The sequence below is a fragment of the Elaeis guineensis genome, chromosome 2 (assembly GCF_000442705.2).
Source record: "Elaeis guineensis isolate ETL-2024a chromosome 2, EG11, whole genome shotgun sequence".
In the NCBI taxonomy this organism is placed as follows: domain Eukaryota; kingdom Viridiplantae; phylum Streptophyta; class Magnoliopsida; order Arecales; family Arecaceae; genus Elaeis; species Elaeis guineensis.
Genome location: NC_025994.2, coordinates 65759933 through 65781074, shown reverse-complemented (window position 1 = coordinate 65781074; position 21142 = coordinate 65759933).

The window sequence follows — 21142 nt, the reverse complement described above, 5'->3', positions numbered from 1 at the left end:
AGAAACTCTTTTTTGATTTAATCCAAGCTATAAATTAAACATCCAATCATTGGATCTTATTGAATCAAATTGAATTAGGCTCAAATCAAGTGTAGGAATTGGTTAATGCTTATCATATAAGCAAATCAACTACAAAAGAAATTGGGTTCACTCAAGTGCTAGCAAGGTTAACATAAACCCAATAGGATTTTTTTAAATCCGTATAAATTAGTACTTCATAAGTCTAATTATTAACCAATCCAAATCTTTTCTTTTTTATGTATGACCTCACAGATTCAATTCTATCTGATAGTGAGACATACCATGATCTCTATCATAGGTATCATTGAAATCTCTTTCAGTGGGTCAGAACAATTCTACTCTAACTCGACAATGATCATTGATCCAAAATGATCCTATTGAGCTCTTACAATCCATCAGTGATATCTAATAATATATAATGACAATCTAGCAGAACCGAAATAGAATCTCTAGATATAGTCAATGTATGATACAGTCCCTCTATCGTGAGTTTCGACTAGATGGCAGGTCATGGATAAATTATCAAACCTCATCATCAGTCATATGATAGATGTGATTAGCTCAAGTTCAATAGTGATTTGAAATAAAATTTTTTTTCATTAATCACACTATTATGGCCATAGACTTGGACTCAATTTTTTAAATCTCATAAGATTATTTTTCTCTATCAAGATCGATACATCCCATATAGATACACATGTTACTCGCACAGCTCAACCAACTGAAGTCAACATACACTATAAAAATTTATGATTGAGTTAATGGTTATGTATAGTCAAACTACAATAGTCTTACTGTGAGCAACTATGACACCGCAGGTCAAAAGATCAGTCACACAACTATAGCATCGAGATAATCACTAACGATTGATTAGAAATCCATATGATCTCTTGTATGGTCACGCTCAGTCTAAATTATTTTCTAATAATTATCCATACTTTTCGCTCAGTGTCTCACATTATAAACTAAAGACTCATCTATTCCAAAGAAAGTGAACTGTACACCGATCTATCTAGATAGATCACCATCCCTTATGACTATCTTATGATCGAAATTTAGGGATCGATCATACATGTCTCTAATTCTCAACACTTGAGAATATGTATCATAATATCAATTTCAAGGATAATTCAGAGATACATAACACTTGAATGAAAAATAAAAATTTATTCTTTATTGATTAAATTAATAGTTTAAATACAAATATGTATCATAGAACAAAAATGTATCCGTCAATAATTAGCTTCTAGGACATACCTCTAACATTATCATCCAAGAAGCTTGATTTTTTTTCTTGATTTGCTGTTTCATAAGTTGCTTTCAATTTATCCCATATTAGTTTGGCTGAAATATAAGAAGAAATTATATTAAATTCATTCATATTTAATAAACAATAAAGTATATTCATGGCCTTAGCATTTAGTTGGATCATTTCTTTATCATGAATTAATGCATTGGGTGTGTGTGAGTCATCGACTATAATTCTCCATAAGTTATAGTCATGTGCTTGTATGAAAATTTTCATTCTAGCTTTTCAATAGATATAATTCGAACCATTAAAAAATAAAAGTCTATCTATAGAATGGCCTTCAATAAGAATTGATTTCATTTGAGTTGCCATTATCTTTAACTCTAGACCACTAGATCAACAACAAATAACAGACCATCTGCTCTGATACCACTTATTGCCTAGAAAGGTAGCAACTCAAGAGGGAGGGATGATATGGGTTCTCAAAACTTTTTAGCTAAATTAAATCTTAAGCAAGTATGTGCTTCAATTTAGATTGAATTGTGTATTTGAGATGTATATAATGCAAGCTGTAGTAGAATCAAGATATAATTAAGGCAACAAAATTAAAAATTAAAATAAGTAAGCAAGATGATAAAGCAAGGTAGAAATAAGACACAACACCCATGCAAAATAATTTATAGTGGTTCGATGTAATCTTGCACCTACGTCCAGTTCTCAAGAGCTCCTTAAGAATTTTACTATAATCCTCTTAATTACAATATATTTGTTTTAGCTGGACTTATAAATAAATCCAGTTGATTTTTCAAAATCACCAATCAAAATCTTATATTGATTATTTTTCAGACTTACAATCAACTTAGTTAGTTTTTGGGACTCACCAAAAAAAATCGACAATATCCAATTCTGAGCTTGGATGGGCCTATACCCCAAATTTTTTTAAAAAAAAATTATAAAAAAAATAAAATACAAGAATATAAATTTCAACACAAATATAAACTCTTTAAAGTTTGAAGAAGTGGCTATGGAATTGTTCTTTGGAAGCTTGACTTTTCTTCAATTGATGCTTGAGAGGAGGCTTATGAAGTTAAAGATGATCACTCTTGAAAGCTCTTTGAAATCAATGCACAATTTTTTTTCTTTTCTCACTTTTCAATGATATTGAATGTTTCCCTAAAAAAATGATGTTTTCTCTTTCAAATCCTCTTAATCTTACTTCTTAATTGATTCTCCACCTTTTAATAGGCTTGATAATGGCTGGAGAAAGAGTTTGATCATTAGAGAGCTTGAAGTAGCCGTTAGACCCAAAAAATAGCCATTGAAGAAGTGCAGAAAAACTAGCCATTATGTTATCCCTATGTCATGAGTCGACTTGATTTTCTTTAGGGTCGGCTCGATTTTGTTTTGAGTCGGCTCAATTTCATTTTGTGTCAGCTTAGTCTCAGGTTTGCAAAAATTACTTTCTGTCCTATGAATGAAGTTGGCTCATCTCATAAATAAGTCGACTTGTCTGCATGCCAGAACTATGTGCCTATTCTAAAATGTGCCAGAGTCGACTCCTTCACTCCATGAGTTGACTCGAAGGTCTGAACTTAGTTTTTTTCACTTGAATCACTTCTAAACTTGATCTTTTTTATCCTAAATACTTTCAAATGATATTGGCTTCTTTCAATTTTATTTTCTTCATAATAATCCATCCAAATTTGTGAGAACTTATTCTTTTAAGTACTTTGGCTTGGCATCTTGAGAAAAGTTTTTCATGGATAATTTTTTCATTGTGAGTATCTAAAAAATCCTACATTCACTCTTGAAATACATGATTAGTACCATAATTACTTAATATTTTGTAATCCTAAAAATCAACTATAGGATCAACAATAGAGAAGGGTGTTAGAAATACCTGAGAGCATTATGAGTGTCCTGTAGCTCTCAAGATGATCTAGCGGATTTGAGGAGCCATCATACAGTTCCACCTATGACATTTTGAATCGAGATAGGATCGATTCCTCTAGTATCCTTCTAAAAAAAGATGGGTGTGAATTGAAGCTGAGGGAGTCATTATGCCTCTGATCTCCCTCTTGAAACTTCTCCAGCATCTGTTTGATCTTCCGCTCGGGATCATCCTCACACCATGACCCACCGAGGTATGGGAAATACCCCAAATTTGAGTCTCCTCCCAAAGACTCAGAGGTTCGCCATCACTGATCCACTCTCTTATGGCTTCATCGAGGTGATGGGGATCGACGAGCGGCCAGCTCAGAGTGATGAGAACATTGTAGGATCCTCCCCGAGTTCTTAAGATGGGACTAGAAACTATGCTGCGATGGAGTAGCTTGGTGAGCTAGATCCTACTAGCTTTTCTTCTCCATGGCTTGATGGAGCTGCTACACAGTGGTGGTCAGTGCATGGACCTACTAAACTATGATATCAAACTACTGCATGTTTGCCATTATGATGAGTTGGGTTAGACCCACTATTAGGAGCTTCATATTTCATTGACTCCATCAGGATGACTGGTGGTGGGAAGCAGTGGAGGTATTCTACATCTGCATTCTCACCATTTGTTCCTTCTTTTTCAAAAGTGGGCAACAAGCCATTCCTCTGTGCTAATCAATCTATTACTATAAGCCTCTGACTGACATTGGTCACCTACGATATGGACCTCAGATCTGGATTGAGAGCATGTCCTCCATGAATCTACAATAAAAGTCCACACTTGCTAGAGATGCTTCGGTGGGGGACCCTTCGATGCTTAAATTAGCTGGAGCTTGAGAATAGAAAAAAAGAAAGAAATGGAAGAGCAAGAGAGTGCAGGCACTGTTATCTTTTTTGCTTACTTACTTGAGGATCCTCTCATTATCTTTTTATATAGAGATGGAGCTATAAATTGTTATGCTTGAATTTGGTAGGCCATTAGTCCCTAATTTGGTAGGCCGTTAGGATGGAGAATTTGCCCACTATCTGTGAATCACAGTCATTAGTCATGGTTATTAGTCGTGGGTGCTATACATATAGATTCTATTCGCATTTTAGAAGTTGCAGAAGGTCATGCGATATTATGGGAGATTCCATTGGGTCTACTTCATCATTGAGAGGGCTGATAGTTTGAGGTTGGCAGAATACCAAGATTCTACTTTGATGTAAATCCAGGATCTATTGAGTATATGTGAGGTCATTGTTAGATGTATGCCCTAGAAGTCAATCGTGGCTGATGCATACCACAATCTTAGGTTATGTTTTTGTATTTGACAGATAGTTTTTATTACCATCATATTGTACGTATCCATGAATTATCCTAAAAATTAATAAAGATAATTTTGTATATTTTCAAAGTATTGAGAATTTGAGACATACATTATTAGTAGTTAATTTTTGAATGCTCCCGATCGAAGGATCATCATGGAGGATAGTGATCGATCTAGTTAGATCGATGCATGGATCATCTCTCTTTTGAGCAGATGAGTCTTGAGTCTGCAGTGTGGAGATACTGAGGTAAGAATGCAGGTGGTTATTAGAGAATAACTTATACTGAGCATGATCAATATAAGAAACCACTTAGATGTCTGCTCGTTCGTTAGTAATTTTTTCAATGCTGCAGTGGTGTGAGTTGTCCTTTGACCTACGATGCCTTGGCTATTCACCGTGATGCTACTGTAGTTTGACTGCATATTCATTTGATCTTAAGCCATTCAGATCTTTGCTATATATGTTAGCTAAAGTGGGTTCAGGTTCGTTGTTTAGACTAAGATGAACTTAGATAGAATCTATCGATCTTGATGGAAAAATAGTCCTATGTGATTCGTGAGACTGAGTTTAGAAAGTCTCTGGTTAGAACAAGTGTGAATACTAAAAATTTTTTTTATAGGATTCATAAATAAGCTCGAGTTAAGCTAGTATGGCATATGACTGATGATGAAATTTGATAAGTTCTTCATGACCTCTATCTAGTTGGGACTCATGATAGAGGGATTATATCACGCGTTAACTACATCTAGGGGTTCATTCTTCTATTCTACTAGATTGTCATAATATTCTACTAGCCATCACTGATGGATTGTGAGAACTCATTAGAATCATTTTCGGATCAAAGATCCTTATTGGGATAACTTGGAATCATTTCAGTCCATTGAAAGAAGTTTCGATGATACTGTGATGGAGATCACGGTATATCTTACTATCAGGTAGAATAGAATCTAAGGGATCATACACAAAAGAAGGTTAACCTGATCAATGACTTGGATCATATTCAAATTATCAATTGGATTGATGGTTTGAATTTGAAAACTGCTAATTTGTAAGTATTACAGATTTAGTAACTACTAATTATTAGTAGAGGGACTTAATTATAAGTGTTGCAATTTTATTGGACTTGATTAAATTATAGATCAAGTCCTAATTAATTTTAATCAGATTTAATTTAATTAGATTTAATTTGATTTAAGGTTAATTAGATTTAATTATTCAAGTTGGACTTGAATTTCAATTCTGGTTGGATCAGGTTTGACAGCCTTTCGAATCAAATTCGAATCGAGCTCGAATTGGATTCGAATCAAATCCCATTTGAAACCCGATTAAAATAGGAAGCCAACTAACCCTCCACTAGGCTTCTCTCCCTTGTTTCATGCACAAAAGAGGGAGGGTGCGTGTGGAGACATGCATTGCATCGCCTTTGCGTGTGTGAAAGATAAGGGGATCTAGGACTCTTTTTGATAGGGTTTGATTCATACTTGAATTTGAATTAAATGAGATCTATCCTTATCAGGTTGAGGCATGGAACAAATTAAGAAGGGAGGGGAGTACGTGGTTGAGGAATTGTTACGTGACTCCTTGCCGCAACAACTTCTCAACATGCCATCCTTTCTTTCTTACATCTCCATGCCCAAGATCAAATGAGATCTAATCGATTAAGGGTGTTAGGAGTTGGTTATGGCATGGGTTTTGTGTGACAAAATAAGATAAGAGGGTGAAGGGCGTGCATAGGTTTCTTGCTAGAGGTTTATACCTAGCCGTGTCTCCTCATCTCCACGCCATCCACTTCCCTTCCTTATTCCTCTTCACGCCCACCTTATTCATAGATTAGATCTGATATATAAAGAGATTAGAGAGAGAGAAAGAGAAGGAGAAAGCGGTTCTCTTCTCTTCTTAGCATCTGGCTTAATTTTTGATGGATCAGTGCGAAGGGTTCGTGTTGCAGCCCATTTTTCGAGTTCTAGAAGAAGGGCTCAAATCCAAGTCTAAGGAGCGAGGCCTACAAAGTGCTAACACACTAGTGGTCTTTGATTGGGATCATCTTCATGTAGATACCAGCAGAGATCGGGCATGTGTGCACCTACGACGAGAACCCTGGACATCCGTAGTATTTGAAGGAAAGCACATGTATGGAGATTGGATCTCCTATTTACTTTTGTTTTCTTGTTTTAGATTTTAGTTTTTCAGTTTCATGTTTGTATGAAGATCCGATGTGTGATTTTTAGATGTGATCTGATATGTGTTTTAAATTAAAAAAAATTTAATTTATTTTATTTCCACTACACAATGGAATCTGATGTTTTAAAAATTTTAAAACTACACGTATCTGACCACCGTACTTTCTAATAGTGGAATCAGAGCAATGAGTTCAAATACGAACACAAACTAATTCTTATCTAAAATCTAATTTACAGAAATCAGATCTGAAGATTTATTAACTGCTAGATATTATTCTAACAAACTGTTGCTTGAAATAATGTAGAATGTTAATCATCATGACCGTCTGGTCATAAGATGTAGGGATTAAAGTCTCTTTTTTGTCCAATCGATGGGTTCTCTTATGATGTGTAGGGGTGCTGCTGTGATTACATCTCATGCAAAAGAATAGCGATAGAAAATTATATTAGATACATCTTTTGGATCTGATCATGCATGTATTAGATTTGTATTTTTTTATTAGTTGTAGATCAGAAAATGATATATGTGATATATAGTATTTGATAAATGATCTGAAACTTAATTTCTGCAAAATCGTAAATCAAAAATCCTAGGATCTATTTGCATGAAACCTTGAAACTATGGCTAGTATGCCTATAAGTCGACTCATTTTCTATTCGAGTCGACTCGAGCCACTGACGAGTCGACTCGAGTCACTGATGAGTCGACTCATTTATGTTGGAGTCGACTCGAGATCCTGGTGAGTTAGCTTATTTGTAAATGAGCCGACTCAGTTCTGTAGGCTGAGGCTTACAGTTTCTGTTCATCACAAGCAAGTTGACTTGATCTTAGAGTCGAGTCGACTCACTATGATAAGTCGACTCGAGTTTCAGGATGAGTCGACTCATTTTTGTAGATAGATAATTATATGAGGTACAATCTATATTAGTTTAGATTAAAAATTATTTTGACATCTAAACTAAATCCATATTCATAATACACTTAATTAAAAATTAAGATTTAAAATTAAAAGATCTAAATTTATGAATTTAAGATATAAATTTTATTGCGTATGCATATTGGGTATAGATTGAACAAATTAGGTCTAGTGACTTGACTACAATTAGGATCTATGATTAGATTAGATTAGAATCCTTTTCGATTTTGACTAGTTGATTGAATCTAATCAAAAATTGATTGGGATTAGATCAAAAGGGCTCAAAATTGAGTTTAGTTGTAGTTGGTCAAATCAATTTACATATGATATAAATTGATTAAATCAAGATATAATTTGGCTCAATATTTTAAGTTCGAGTAACTAGGCTGATCTATTCAATTCTAATTGATCAATTAATGTCTAAGATAAGTTTGGCAGCTCGATTGGTGATTTTTAATTGGACTATGCTTATCTAGCCAAAAATGGTGTCTGAGGTAAGCATAGGATATCCTTCCACCGATCTCACTTATCTGATCAATTTGGTCAATTATATATTGAATAAATTTACTTAGTTATTCATGTTCACCCATGCCGACTAGGTTTGTTAGACATAAAATTATGCTAACCTGAACCTAATCAATCAGGCATCAGATGTGCTGACTTAGAAGAGATCTAAATCTAAATCTAAATCTTCTCATTAAATATTAAGTCTAGTGGTCTCCCACTATTGTAAAGATGTGGGTGCCATATTGGTATTGATCGTTCTCGACTGATCATAGTGGTTCGGTTGCATCGAGAAGGCTCAGCCACTCTATTGACATTAGATGTCCTGAGATAAAGATGAGGTTGGGTCCAATAACTGTTAAGTGAGGATCCCAATGATGGCTTTGCATCCGTTGGTAAACGGTGGGTCGGGTTTAACTAAAGAGTGTGGTCAATAACTGTTAGGTGAGCCCACATTACTTTGAGACCAAATAGCTACAACATGCTTAGAGAAGCATTTGGATAAAGAGTTATCCATGAGTTGGTGTTCATATTACCAATAACTGTTAAGTGAGATGTATGATATTGGTGGGATCGTAGCACCCACTAGAAGCCCAATTGTCATGTATAGATTTTTTATTTCTCCATTCGAAGAGTGGAGAGACTCGAAAAAATAGTGAGAACCTTTGCTTATTTTTAAAGTTCTTAGAATAAATATTTATAAGTATATTCATCTAATTAGAATCTTTACTCTCTATGATTTATTATGTTAGCTTCTAACCCTCTAGCTTAGATCCTAGATATCAACCGATTAATCGAAAGCAATTACATATCCTGACTTAGAAACTCAAGAATTATTTTTAATTTTTAAAAAATTAAGCCATGTTCTTGATCAGGTTATTCTTATGTTATCAACATGTCCAATCCATCATCAACGAGCTATACTTGACAAATGGCTGGACAATGACAATAAAATTAGGTGCTATAAATTGGAGTCCATGCTTAATGAACTCCTATGCATGCATAAGGACATGTAGACTGTCAATGACATACTGACTCATCTATAACAATTGTAAGGTGATCAGAGTCACACAGTGCATAAGATGCACAATAGACAGTTTGTCCACAATCATTATTTGACAATGATCAAGGATATTGAGGAGCTTGAGAAGTTCAACATGATCATGCACAAGAAATTGCTAGTTGATTTGATCTTGCAATCCCTTCTTATTTTATATGAGTATTATAGTACCTTATCTAAATTGGTCAATATGTTGGTAATTAAGGGACCTTAAAAAATTCAAAGGTACATACCTAAAGAGCCTAAAAAAATATGGACATGCCTTTGGAAGGCATGTCGAAATTACTCAAAATTGATCTTATGATTTTCTCTTCTCTCAGTTGAGTATTAGACTTTAATGCCTATCTATGCACTTCAGTATAGGGTCTATGAAAATGTAAAGGGCTGAGCAAAGGTGAAGTAACCCTTCAAGTCGGCAATAGGGCAAGAGTTACACTGTGGCCATGGGCACTTAACCTCTGTGACTATTGTTTGAATTTAGTCTTAGAGACAGTCTCTATCATTTGCATGGTGATGCAGACGTAAACTTATTTGAACAAACAGTGAATGTTATTGGATCTGAGAGATCCAGAGATCAGATAAATCTGAAGTATATATATGTGGTACCTGAGGCTAGGTCGTATAGAAGAAGAAATGATTTACTAATTGGAGAAATATGAACTTTTGGGCTCATTGACTATTAAGTCATATCTAGTCTATAAATCATCTCTTTGAGGATAAATAACCAAGCAGCCCTTTGTGGGACAAAGAGATAGGACCGCTGAGATACTTACACTGGTGCATATTTTAAAAGATCGAATCACACACTGAATAGATCAGAGTTAGAGGCAGTGGATTTTAAAACTTTTAATCTGATCTAGAATGTGATGCTTAGATCTAAATTAGAACACAAGTAAAAAGATAGCATGCAAAAAGGTTGTTGTAATAAATTATTTATCACCTTGTGTGGGTAGATGAACACCGCAATTTGAAAAAATATGGATCTAAAAAAGATTCACTATTGAGCCATGCACATGCTCGATCTTTGTAGATATCCATTGAGATCAACCTTAGATCGTCCTTCTTGATAGCCTTTCTCAATCTTAGATCAACACTTGATCTTCTTCTTTTGATCTCAACACTTGAGACTTTCTTGACACAAGAGGAAGTAGCCTAACAATCTTAGGCATGAGGAGATGTGGATGCTTAACTCTTTGGGCATTGGACAGAGTGGAGAGGGAGAGGAGCATAGACTCAAGGAGAGATTATAAAAATTTGATTTTTATCTCTTTGCAAATCCTAAAGGCAGCTCATTTTATAAACCCTTGATTTAAATTCAAAATTTGAAACAAATGAGATAAAATGGTTAGTTGTTATCTCATAACAACACATTCTCTTTATTCAAATTTTCTTTCCAAAAAAAATCTATCTAAAAAGGGAATGTCATCTCTCCCAAATAGAAAGGTGAAGTGGGTGCCAACACTTGGCAGCCACTTGTCCTCATCCAAGCAAGAGAGAGATGGGGTGTGTGCCATTTCTTCCTCCTCCACAAGCTGAAATTAGAGAGGCGTGTGTGCCCCTCTCACTTCTCCATGCAATTCCATGTGCCATGCACATGAGGCATGTACTCCTCTTGATCTTATCTAGAGGTGGCATGCCACGCCACTTGATCTTTTCTAAAAAATCTATGCCAAGTCAAGGGAGAAAAAGAGGAAATGAGTCAACTAATTGGCTCGACCCAATCCTATTGAGGCACCCAATGTGATGCCCTACTTGATCCAAAGAGATTAGGTAAGGATTAAGACTATTGACTTGATCTAAACCTTATCTAATAAATAATCAAGTCCAGAGAAGAATTTGGGTTTAACCATGTACTAGAATAGTGCACCTAAATCCAATAGGATTCCACCAAATTCTAATCCAATTATGACTTCACAAGTCCAATTGGATCAATCCAAGATTAAATCTCTCATTGTGTGACCTCATAGATTTAATTCTGTCTGGTAGTGAGATATACCATGATCTCCATCGTAGTATCATTGAAACCTCTTTCAATGAGCTAGAATAATTTCAACTCACACCCATCAAGGATCATCGATCCAGAATTATTTCAGCAAGCTCTCACAGTCTATCAGTGACATCTAAAATGTGTAGTGGTAAGCTAGTAGAACTGAAAAAATGAATCTCTAGATATAGCTATCATGTGATTCGGTTCTTCTATCATGAGTCCTAACAGGATAGAGGCTAAGGATAACTCCTCAAACCTCATCTCCATTATATATTAGAATCAATCAATTCGAGTCTGATGTGAAATCTTATGAAAATACCTTTTCATCATTCATATTGCCATGACCATGCACTTTAGGACTCAATCTCATGATCTACATGGGACTACTCTTCTATCGAGATTGATAGATCCCATCTTGGTGTAATCTAATTTTTATAATGAACATACTGTAGCCAACATATACCTCAAGACTCTATATGGCTAGAAAATTTAGTTATGGTATAGTCAAACTATAGCACCCTCAAGGTGAACTGTCGATGCACCTTAGGTTAGAGAACTAGACACACTACTACAACTATAAGTAAGTCATTGATGAGAAGGTTGATTGTTGAGATTTGATATCTCAAGATTTGATCTATATTGAGTTCACAGTGAGTTTCAGAATGATGAATGGAGTCCAACGAGCTCAAGAACAATCTAAATGGAGTCCAGACGGTGAAGATACGTATGAAAGAAGCTTGGAGCAGGTGGCACGGAACACGAGCCAGTGGAGGCCCGCGGTGGTGCAGTTGGGCCCACAGACGTGCACATGCGCCCAGTGCACGGGCAAGCCCAACATGGGTGTGCGTGCGAGTTGGCCCAGCACATGCACGAGCACCAGGCCCAGCACCCTATACAGTCCACCATGGAGCACAGGGTGTTGGACGGTCCATGGAGGCTGCATGGATCGATCACACGGTCCATGCATGATCCACGAGCATTTTTGCATGATCTGATAACTTTGGAGTGAGCTATTCATGATCGGATGGCTGAGGATGACTTCAGACGTAATCAAGCTTAATCTGAGGTTATAGTGTGCGATCGGATGGCTCTGATGCGAGCCGATTACAATCGAACGGCCACGGATAGTTCTAGGATTGATTGAGACTCAATATTCTTAGTATAATAGTATTTTTGAGATTCTGAAACCTATATAGCTATGATTGATAAGTCGTTTATTGCGTTGGATAGCTGGTGACATCTTGGAGGTGCAGAAAGGCTTCAAGAGAGATTTTAAAGAGCTTTTGTGAAGGTTTTAGGGCTTCTTATTGAGAGATTCTTGTATAAAGGTTGAGTGGTGAGTTTCTTTTGTATTGATTATGTTTTATTCTCTCATAGTGAAGCTTGCACATCTCATGGAGGTAGGCTTGAGGCTGATCCACATATTTGTATTATGTTTCTTATTTTGTTTCTTCTTTTTTTTTTACTACATCGAATGGTACCGTATCCTACACAACAATTGGTATCAAAGTAAGGTGGTGCCAGAGCATAGGTTGCGGTGGTGGTAATCAAGATAGAAGATGGTGAAGACAAGCACAATCAAGGTGGAGATCAATAAGTTTGATAGAAAGAGCAATTTCTCCTTATGGCAGGTGATGGTGAAGGACATGCCCATCCAGCATGGGTTGATCGATGCCCTCTTGTGCGAGTAGAAGCGGACTACCATGGAGGTATAAGATTGGAGGCGGCTCCAGATGTAGATGGTGAGTATGATCTATTTGTACCTAGCAGATGAGGTGGTGATCCATGTGCTTGGCAAGACTTCTTCGATGATATTATGGTCGAAGCTCGAGGAGTTGTACACGGTGAAGTCTCTCACCAACACCCTCTTCCTTTGGAGGCAGTTCTACTAGCTGTGAATGATTGAGAGAGAGTATGCAGGAGCATACTCAGTCATTTCTAGAAGAACCTCATCGACCTCTTCAGCCTTGGCAAGAAAATTGAGGAGAAGACTAGGGTGCTGGTCTTGCTAGCCTCGCTTCCTCCTTCGTATGAGTCCTTAGTGATTACTTTTCTAGTGAAAAAGAATACCATCAAGATGGACGAGATTATCATGATAATTTTTCAAAATAAAATTTTTAGGAGAGAGAATTCAACTTCAAGCTTAGATGGCGGTAGCTCAATTTTGATGATTTTTGAAGGAGCAAGAGGCGGTAGATGGAGCGACAGGAGATCACGATGAGGACGGTCCAAGTCTAGAATGAGAAACTTGGACAAGATCAAATTGTTGGGCCTTATGTGTGCTCCCAAGGCTCATAAGATCAAGACTAAGGCTAAGGTCCAAAGTCCATGAGGTGGTCATGGGATTTCTAGGGCTAATTTGGGCCCTAGGGCAAATGGCTGTCAGCCTTTCGAGTCTTGAGGTTTAGAGATTTTGGGCCTTGAAGGGCTAACTTATATTTGGACTAAGATTGAGTCCAAGATTATAAGATTGGATCAAGTCATGGATGTACATGGCTTGGGTGAGCGCAATCTTATATTGAGTTAGCCAGAGGAGTTTTTGGGTTGGGTCACATTAACCCTCTATATAAAGATATACTGTATTCTGACTCGATGAAGCGAATGAATACTAAATCATTTTTTTCCTAACCTTCACTCTATTTTTTTGATCTTCTCCATGTTGTAGTAGCAAGGAACCTTATGATTTCTTGGCCGCCAATCCCAAAAAGAAAAGAAAGGAGGCGCTAGGGTTTCTAGCGCCCTCCTTTGTGCACACCCCCCTTTTGTGCACCCCCTCTTGGCTGCCCAAGAGGAGTTCCATGCCTCTATATTTTATTTTTTGGAGGACTCATCAAGGGTGCTTCCAGATCTCAAAAAGTGGATTTCATATCTAGTAGAGAAGGGGTTCAAATCGCAGAAGAAAATCCAACCGACAGGATTTACAAGGCTGCTGAAATCCTAAAGGCTGTTTTTGCATTACTTTGTTACTGGCCTTCAAGGACCTCCACGATCTGATCCTTGCTGTTTTCTAATATCCACAACCTAAGAAAGTTGCTCCAATAATTGATATTAGAGCACGGATTGTGTGGAGAAAGAAGGAGACTCTAGAAATTAAAAATCTTCAAAGGCTAAAATTTCAGCAAGGACCCTATCAAGGTATTTCTCAAATCCCTTGGAGTTTTGTTGTGTTTTTGTTTTGGATCCAGCTATGGAAAGTAACATGAAGGTTGATTTTGAAAAGTTTGATGGGATAGAAAATTTTTTCATGTGGAAAGTTTCGGTAGAAGATCTTTTGGTTGAAGCAGATCTGGATCTGACATTGAAGGAGAAGCTTGAAGGGATGACAAATCGTCAGTGGATGTCCCGGGAGAAGAAGGCTTGTTCTGTGATTAGAAGATGTTTGGCAGATGTAACACTCTATTCAGTGTTAGAGGAGAGGACTCCAAAAGATTTATGGTCGAAGTTGCACACCATATATATGGACAAAAATATGTGCAACAAGTTGATGTTAAAGAAAAGACTGTACAACTTTGGATGCAGGAAGGTGGAGATGTCTTGGGTCACATCCAAAAATTTGATCAGGTGTGCAATGAGTTGCTGAACATCGGGGTGAAGATGGAGGAGGAAGATAAGTCCTTGTTACTGCTATGCTCGTTACTCCCTTCTTATGATCCATTGGTGACGATGCTGCTCTACAGCAAGGAGACTTTGGAGTATGAAGACAAGCTCTCGATGTTATGGTCCAATGAACAGTGAGAGAATTTGACCAAGGAAGGTGCTCCCTAGGAAGTCTTGGCCGTGGGGGAGAGATTAGAAAGAAAAAGGAAAAGAGGTAAGTCAAGAGAACGGTCAAAGTCTCGGAAAAGCAGGAGCAGAAAGGAAGCCAGGTGCTACAAGTGCAACGAGATCGGACACTTCAAACGAGATTGCCCACAGTGGCAGAATAAGAAGGGAGATAAGAAAGGATTTGATGTGCTGAGTATGGTGGCTGATAGTGAGGTGGAAGATGATCTCTTAGTGGAATCAGATGGTCACAGGCAAAACACAAATGTATGGACCCTTGATTCAGCTTGTTCGCATTACTACATCCCAAATCGGTCTTGGTTCGCTACATACACCAAGATGGATGAAGGGAGCGTAACACTTGGAGATGATCACCCATGTACAGTTGCTGGTATTGAAAATATTTGGATGAAGATGTTTGATGGGATGGTGCGGACTCTCACTAATGTGAAGCACGTCCCTGATCTGAAGAAGAATCTCATGTCACTGAGTTACCTGGAGCGGAGCGGCTACACCTTTAGCAATCATGCCAAGGTGGGGTGTTGAACATCTCAAATGGAGCCATAATAGTGATGAGAGGTAGGAGGATGGAGAACAATCTCTATAGGATGGAAGGATCTATGGTGATTGAAGAATCTGATACAGCAGCAGCGTAGGACCAGCAGGGGGCTTATCGGTTGTGGCACTACCGCCTCAGCCACATAGGAGATCGTGGGATGAAGGAGCTGAGCAAGTATGGTCTGATTCTAGATCTGGATGGAGGTATCTTAGAGGTATGTGAGCCATGCTAGATGAAAAAGCAGAGGAGAGTGTAGTTTGCCAGCAGTTCAGCCCATAGTGTAGCCCCACTGGAACTAGTTCCCACTGATGTGTGGGGACTGACCCCAATTTCAGTCAGAAATGGGGTGAGATACTTCTTGACCTTCATAGATAATTTTTCAAGAAAGGTATGGGTCTACTTCATGAAGGAGAAATCAAAAGTTTTCACCAAATTTAAGGTATGAAAAGCTGAGTTAGAGAAGAAGACAGGTCGGAGCTTGAAGTGTCTGCGGTCTGACAATGGTGGGGAGTACACCAGTAAGGAGTTTCAAAATTTTTATAAGGAGTGTGGCATCAAAAGGTACTTCTCGATAAGAAAAACTCCTCAGCAAAATGGGGTGACTGAGAGAATGAACAGAACCCTTATGGAAAAGGCACGGTGCATGAGACTGCAAGTAGGGCTTCCTAAGGTATTCTGGGTTGATAAAGTAGATGCAGTCTGTTATTTAGTGAATCGATCACCTCACACCAAGTTAGATGGTGATATTTCAGAGAAAAAATGATCTGGAAGAAAGATTGGGCTGAGCCATCTAAGGATGTTTGGGTGCACGGCATTTATGCACATCGATGCTGGTGAGCGGAGCAAATTAGACGTCAGGTCACAGAAGATAGTATTTTTGGGATATCTGTGAAAAGTTAAGGGATACCAGCTATGTGATCCCTTGAAAAAGAAGGTTGTCATCAGTAGGGATGTCACATTTGATGAAAATTTGGTTCTCCAAAGGCGAGATGGCATGGAGTAGTGGGAGCAACAGGAGATCCCGTAGGGCAGCATTGGACAACTAACATCCTATTCTATTTTGCCCCTTACAGGTGCATCGGGAGAACTTGGTATTTAGGTGGAGCACTCTCCAAAGGTGTCTCCACAAGTGGAGAGAGCTCGGATGGATGAAAGAAGTCAAGATGGATGAAAGAAGTCAGGGTTGCACTGCATAAGCCCAAAAGGAACATCAGGTAGTCGGAATGATATGGCTTCGAAGAGATAGTATCATATACCCTGGTGACAATAAATGGGGTGTTGGTTTTTGACCATGCAGTAGAAAGTAATTTTTAAAATTTTTAAAAATACTCATCAATAGCTTTATCAAATAAAACTATCGAGTCGAACCCAAAACCCTAGAATCACCTTGCCAAACATGATCAAAGCAAATTTAAGCATACAAAGAGATAGAATATTATACTTTAACCAAAATAGAAAAGTGGCACATTGGTGTTCTTCATAAGAACCCTAGGTAGAATCCCTCCAATGGTAATCCACATGAAAGTTGGCCAAGGTCCTTTCCAACCGGTGTGCAGCCGCAGCCTTATCTTCTCAAGAACATTATCGACTTTAAACTTACGTCATGATGGCACCAAAGCCCAGATGCTTTTGATCTTGCTACCAAAATGACACCAAGAAGATACTCTTCAGATGTAATATAGTCTAAAATTTAATTTTTAGCTCCAACAAATAGAAAAATCAAATCCTAGGGCACTCCAGCAATACTTGCTAAAAATCTCACCACTCTTGTAGCAACTTTTGCCACTCAAATTTCTTTTTTTTTTTAATCAAATTTTTTTCAAATTTTTTTATATGATTTCTATATCCCTTCTCTCTAGCTCACCAAAAAATCTCAGTTGGAAGCCATCTAGGATAGCCCTTATAAATAGGAGACCGGGGGACATTACATGGGATGAAGGGATGCCAACTTTTGGCACTCCAACTTCCCACATGCCAAATAAATTCATCTAGTAAATTTTTAGTAATTCAAATACTTGAAGTAGAAGGAATCTTATTTTTCTACTTTCCATAAAAATACTATTAATTTTTTGCATTAAAACATAGGATTTCTGATTTATCTTCTAAGGCAATGCATTTAATAAAGATCCTTCTTTAAGAAGGACTCTTTATTTCTCATGCTGATTTGAGGTGGGTAGCAATTATATTTTTGTGTGTATTTTAGTGAATGTAGAGGAGTCATTCTCCATTTAAAATTGATCCAAGTTGGATAAGGATCCAATCCAAATTGATCCAATCCCATTAGGTCAAAGCCAACTGGTCTAGATTAGCTCAAATACTTTGAACCAAACCAATTTGGGAACTTGGGTTAATATAATATGCTAGCATATCAAATTAACCCATAGAATTTATATTAAACTCTAATTAAATTAGATCAAGACTAAATTCTAAAAGTGTGTGATGTATTGAGTTTCAAATCTAGCCAGCAGTAGATCCAGACTTTTGACGTAATCCTAATCCAATGAGATTAGGTCACCCGAAGAGTCCCAATCAACATGGACTCTTTTAAATTATTTTCAGAATCAAACTCTTTCAATTTTTGTCAAGCCCACAAGTTAAGATTGATGTCTAACAATATGTCATGACTGTCTAAAAGATTTAAAATTTTGGTAAAAAATTACTAAAATATCCTTCAGTGGTAAGTTCTCGTGTAATTCAATCTTTCAGTCAAACAACATCCTAGATGAGCTGTAGACATAGAAATATGTCAAACCCAAATACTTATCTTTATATATCTTAATCTGAAGGTGATGATTTAGTTGATGATTCATTAAATTTTTTTTTTTAATTATCATCTTTCTTTGACCAAAGACTTCCAGAATCACCATCCTATGAGATCACATAGGATGTTCGCTCTCCATATTAGGAGTGAGTGATCCCTTATTGATCACTCACAATCTCCATGCACACTTCACCATATCCAGAACACTCCATACAAAGATCAGAGAATCAAGTTAGGTAGTGAACCAAAATATGGATCTATGTATACAAGGTATCATGGTGATCTCAGATCAAAGGATCACTTACACAACTCCCACTAGAGAATTATTAGTTAATATATCAATAAGACTTTATTTGATTATTCTCTCATAGGTCAATTCAGTGAACTCATTCTCTAATGAGCACCCATATCTTTGTATTAGTGTCACCACATAAGTGGTTGTAAGATTAACCATCCTCATTTCTAAGCATACATAGGACATGCCAGTCTTACCGGTATCATTGATCTCCGACTCAATGTACCAATGACTAAGAATATTTTAGATCAGGGCTATCAAGAATTTAGGTCTCACTGATGAGATCTCATCATGGCCCTAAAATCATTGTCCAGATCTATGGAGTTCATTATAATCTTAAAATTAATAAGATACAGCATATAATGAATCAAAAATACTAATTTTATTAATAATATTAATATTAATTATATGAGTTTGAAAGATAAATTACAATAAATATCCTATCGCATCCCATATACGATAGACTTGTAGGGCATAATTCTTTCAATCTCTCACTTGTACTAAAGCCAATCGTCTCTATACTTGATACCCATGCTATCAAGGTGGCAGTCAAACTGCTGCATTGACAAGGCTTTAGTGAACGGATCCACTATATTATTCTTGGTGTCAACTCGCTCTACGATCACATCGCATCTTTTGAACAAGGTGAAACCATCTTAGGATGTGCTTAGATTTATAATGAGACCTTGATTCTTTGGTTTGAGCAACTGTCCCAGTATTATCACAATAAAGAGGCACTGGTTGTTCAATCCCTGAAACCATATCCAACTCTGTGATGAATTTCTTCATCTAGATGACCTTCTTAGTGTTGGAGCACGATCTCGGCTCCTCCCACGGACCTTGGGTGTAGCGGAACCAGCAACGAATAGATCTGGAGTCGTCTGGACACGATTCAAGGCCCTTTACGAAATCAGCCTGGTTGCTGTCTTCTTCGTCAACCTTTCGTTCCAGATGAAGAATGCCTCTGAAACTATCTCTAAAAAATTCAAGATCTGGTACCCAACTAGATCAGACCTGGACCGAGGTCTTCTAATTTATAGATCTCAAATTGGGATATTCTAGATAGGGAAGAAGATAGATGGAGACAGACCTCGCAGATCTGTCCTGCTGCAGCCTTTCCTGTAGATCTGTTGATGGAGATCTCACCCGTACCTCAAACGACCTCAGATCAACTCCAGATCTGAGAGAGACTTGTACCAACCTCTTCTCAAGAGATTTCAGATCCTGAACCTAGTGTTTGGGTGACTGCAAGAGAGGGGAGAGAAGAAATGGCTGGCGGCTGCAAGGAGGAAGAGGCTAGCGCCTCCCTTCCTTTCTTTCCTTTTATGGACTCGCGGCAAGAAACCCTAGGGTTTCTTGCTCCTGGGGCATGGAAGATGATTGGAGAGAGAGGGAGAAGAGAGAGGGAGACTTGAAAGAAAGAGTTGTCTATTTTCTTGGCTTAATCAAATCTATACACAGTACATGTATATATAAACACCGGGTCAAGTGACCCAAACCCAAAACTCCCTTGACCAACTCTATGAGAGATTAGGTTAACCGAAGCCCATATACACCCATGACTCGACCTAATCTCACCTCTCCTGGGTCCAGACCTAGCCCATAAAGAGTTGGTCCCTTGAGGCCCACATAATCTAGACCTCAAGAACCCGAAAGGCCCACAGCCTTTCAACTTAGGGCCCAACTAGCCCTAGAGTCTTCATGAAGCCCTCATGAATGATGGACCTTGGCCTTAGCCTTGGTCCCCTAGGCCTTGGGCACACCACCTGGATCATAATAATCTCCACCTTGGTATCCCAAGGCCTCAACCAGCTCCACTCTGTCCATCAGCCGAATCAGCTCAACACATCTCTGAAAGCTGTCCCGTGGAAGTACCTTCGTAAGTGCATCAGCTGGGTTCTCCTTGATGTGTACCTTTACCAGCTCCACCTCGCCATCCTCCACAAGCTCCCTGATCTGATGATACCAAATATCGATGTGCTTTATCCTTGCATGATAGACTGAGTTCTGTGCTCATAGAAGTGCACTCTAGCTGTCACAGTGCACTCTAATGGCCTCCTGAGTAAGGCCCATCTTCGTCACCAAACCCTTCAGCCAAATTACCTCCTTAGCTGCTTCTGTCAGCCCGATGTACTCCACCTCTGTAGTGGATAGGGCCGTGATAGGCTGTAGACTCGATCTCCAAGAAATAGGACCTCCATACAGGCTAAAGATGAAGCATGTCGTAGACCTCTGGGTATCCACATCTCCATCGAAGTCTGCATCAACATAACCACCAATCAGCCCTTGAGCCTCCCTGGACATGTCAGAGTATCCCACTGCACCTCCTCGCTATCCGTAGCAGATGCCAACTCCAACTGAACCTGTCAGGTATCTGAATATCCACTTCAGAGCTCTCTAGTGCTCCCTGCCAGGCTGCGCCATGAACCTGCTAATCTGACTCACTATATGAGCGATGTCTGGCCTACAACGGACCATCGCATATATCAAGCTCCCAACTCCTGAAGCATAAGGGACCTTCCCCATCTCCTGAGCCTCCACCTCAGTCTGTGGTGCCATGATCTTCGAGAGTCTGAAGTGACCGGCAAGTGGCAGCTTCGC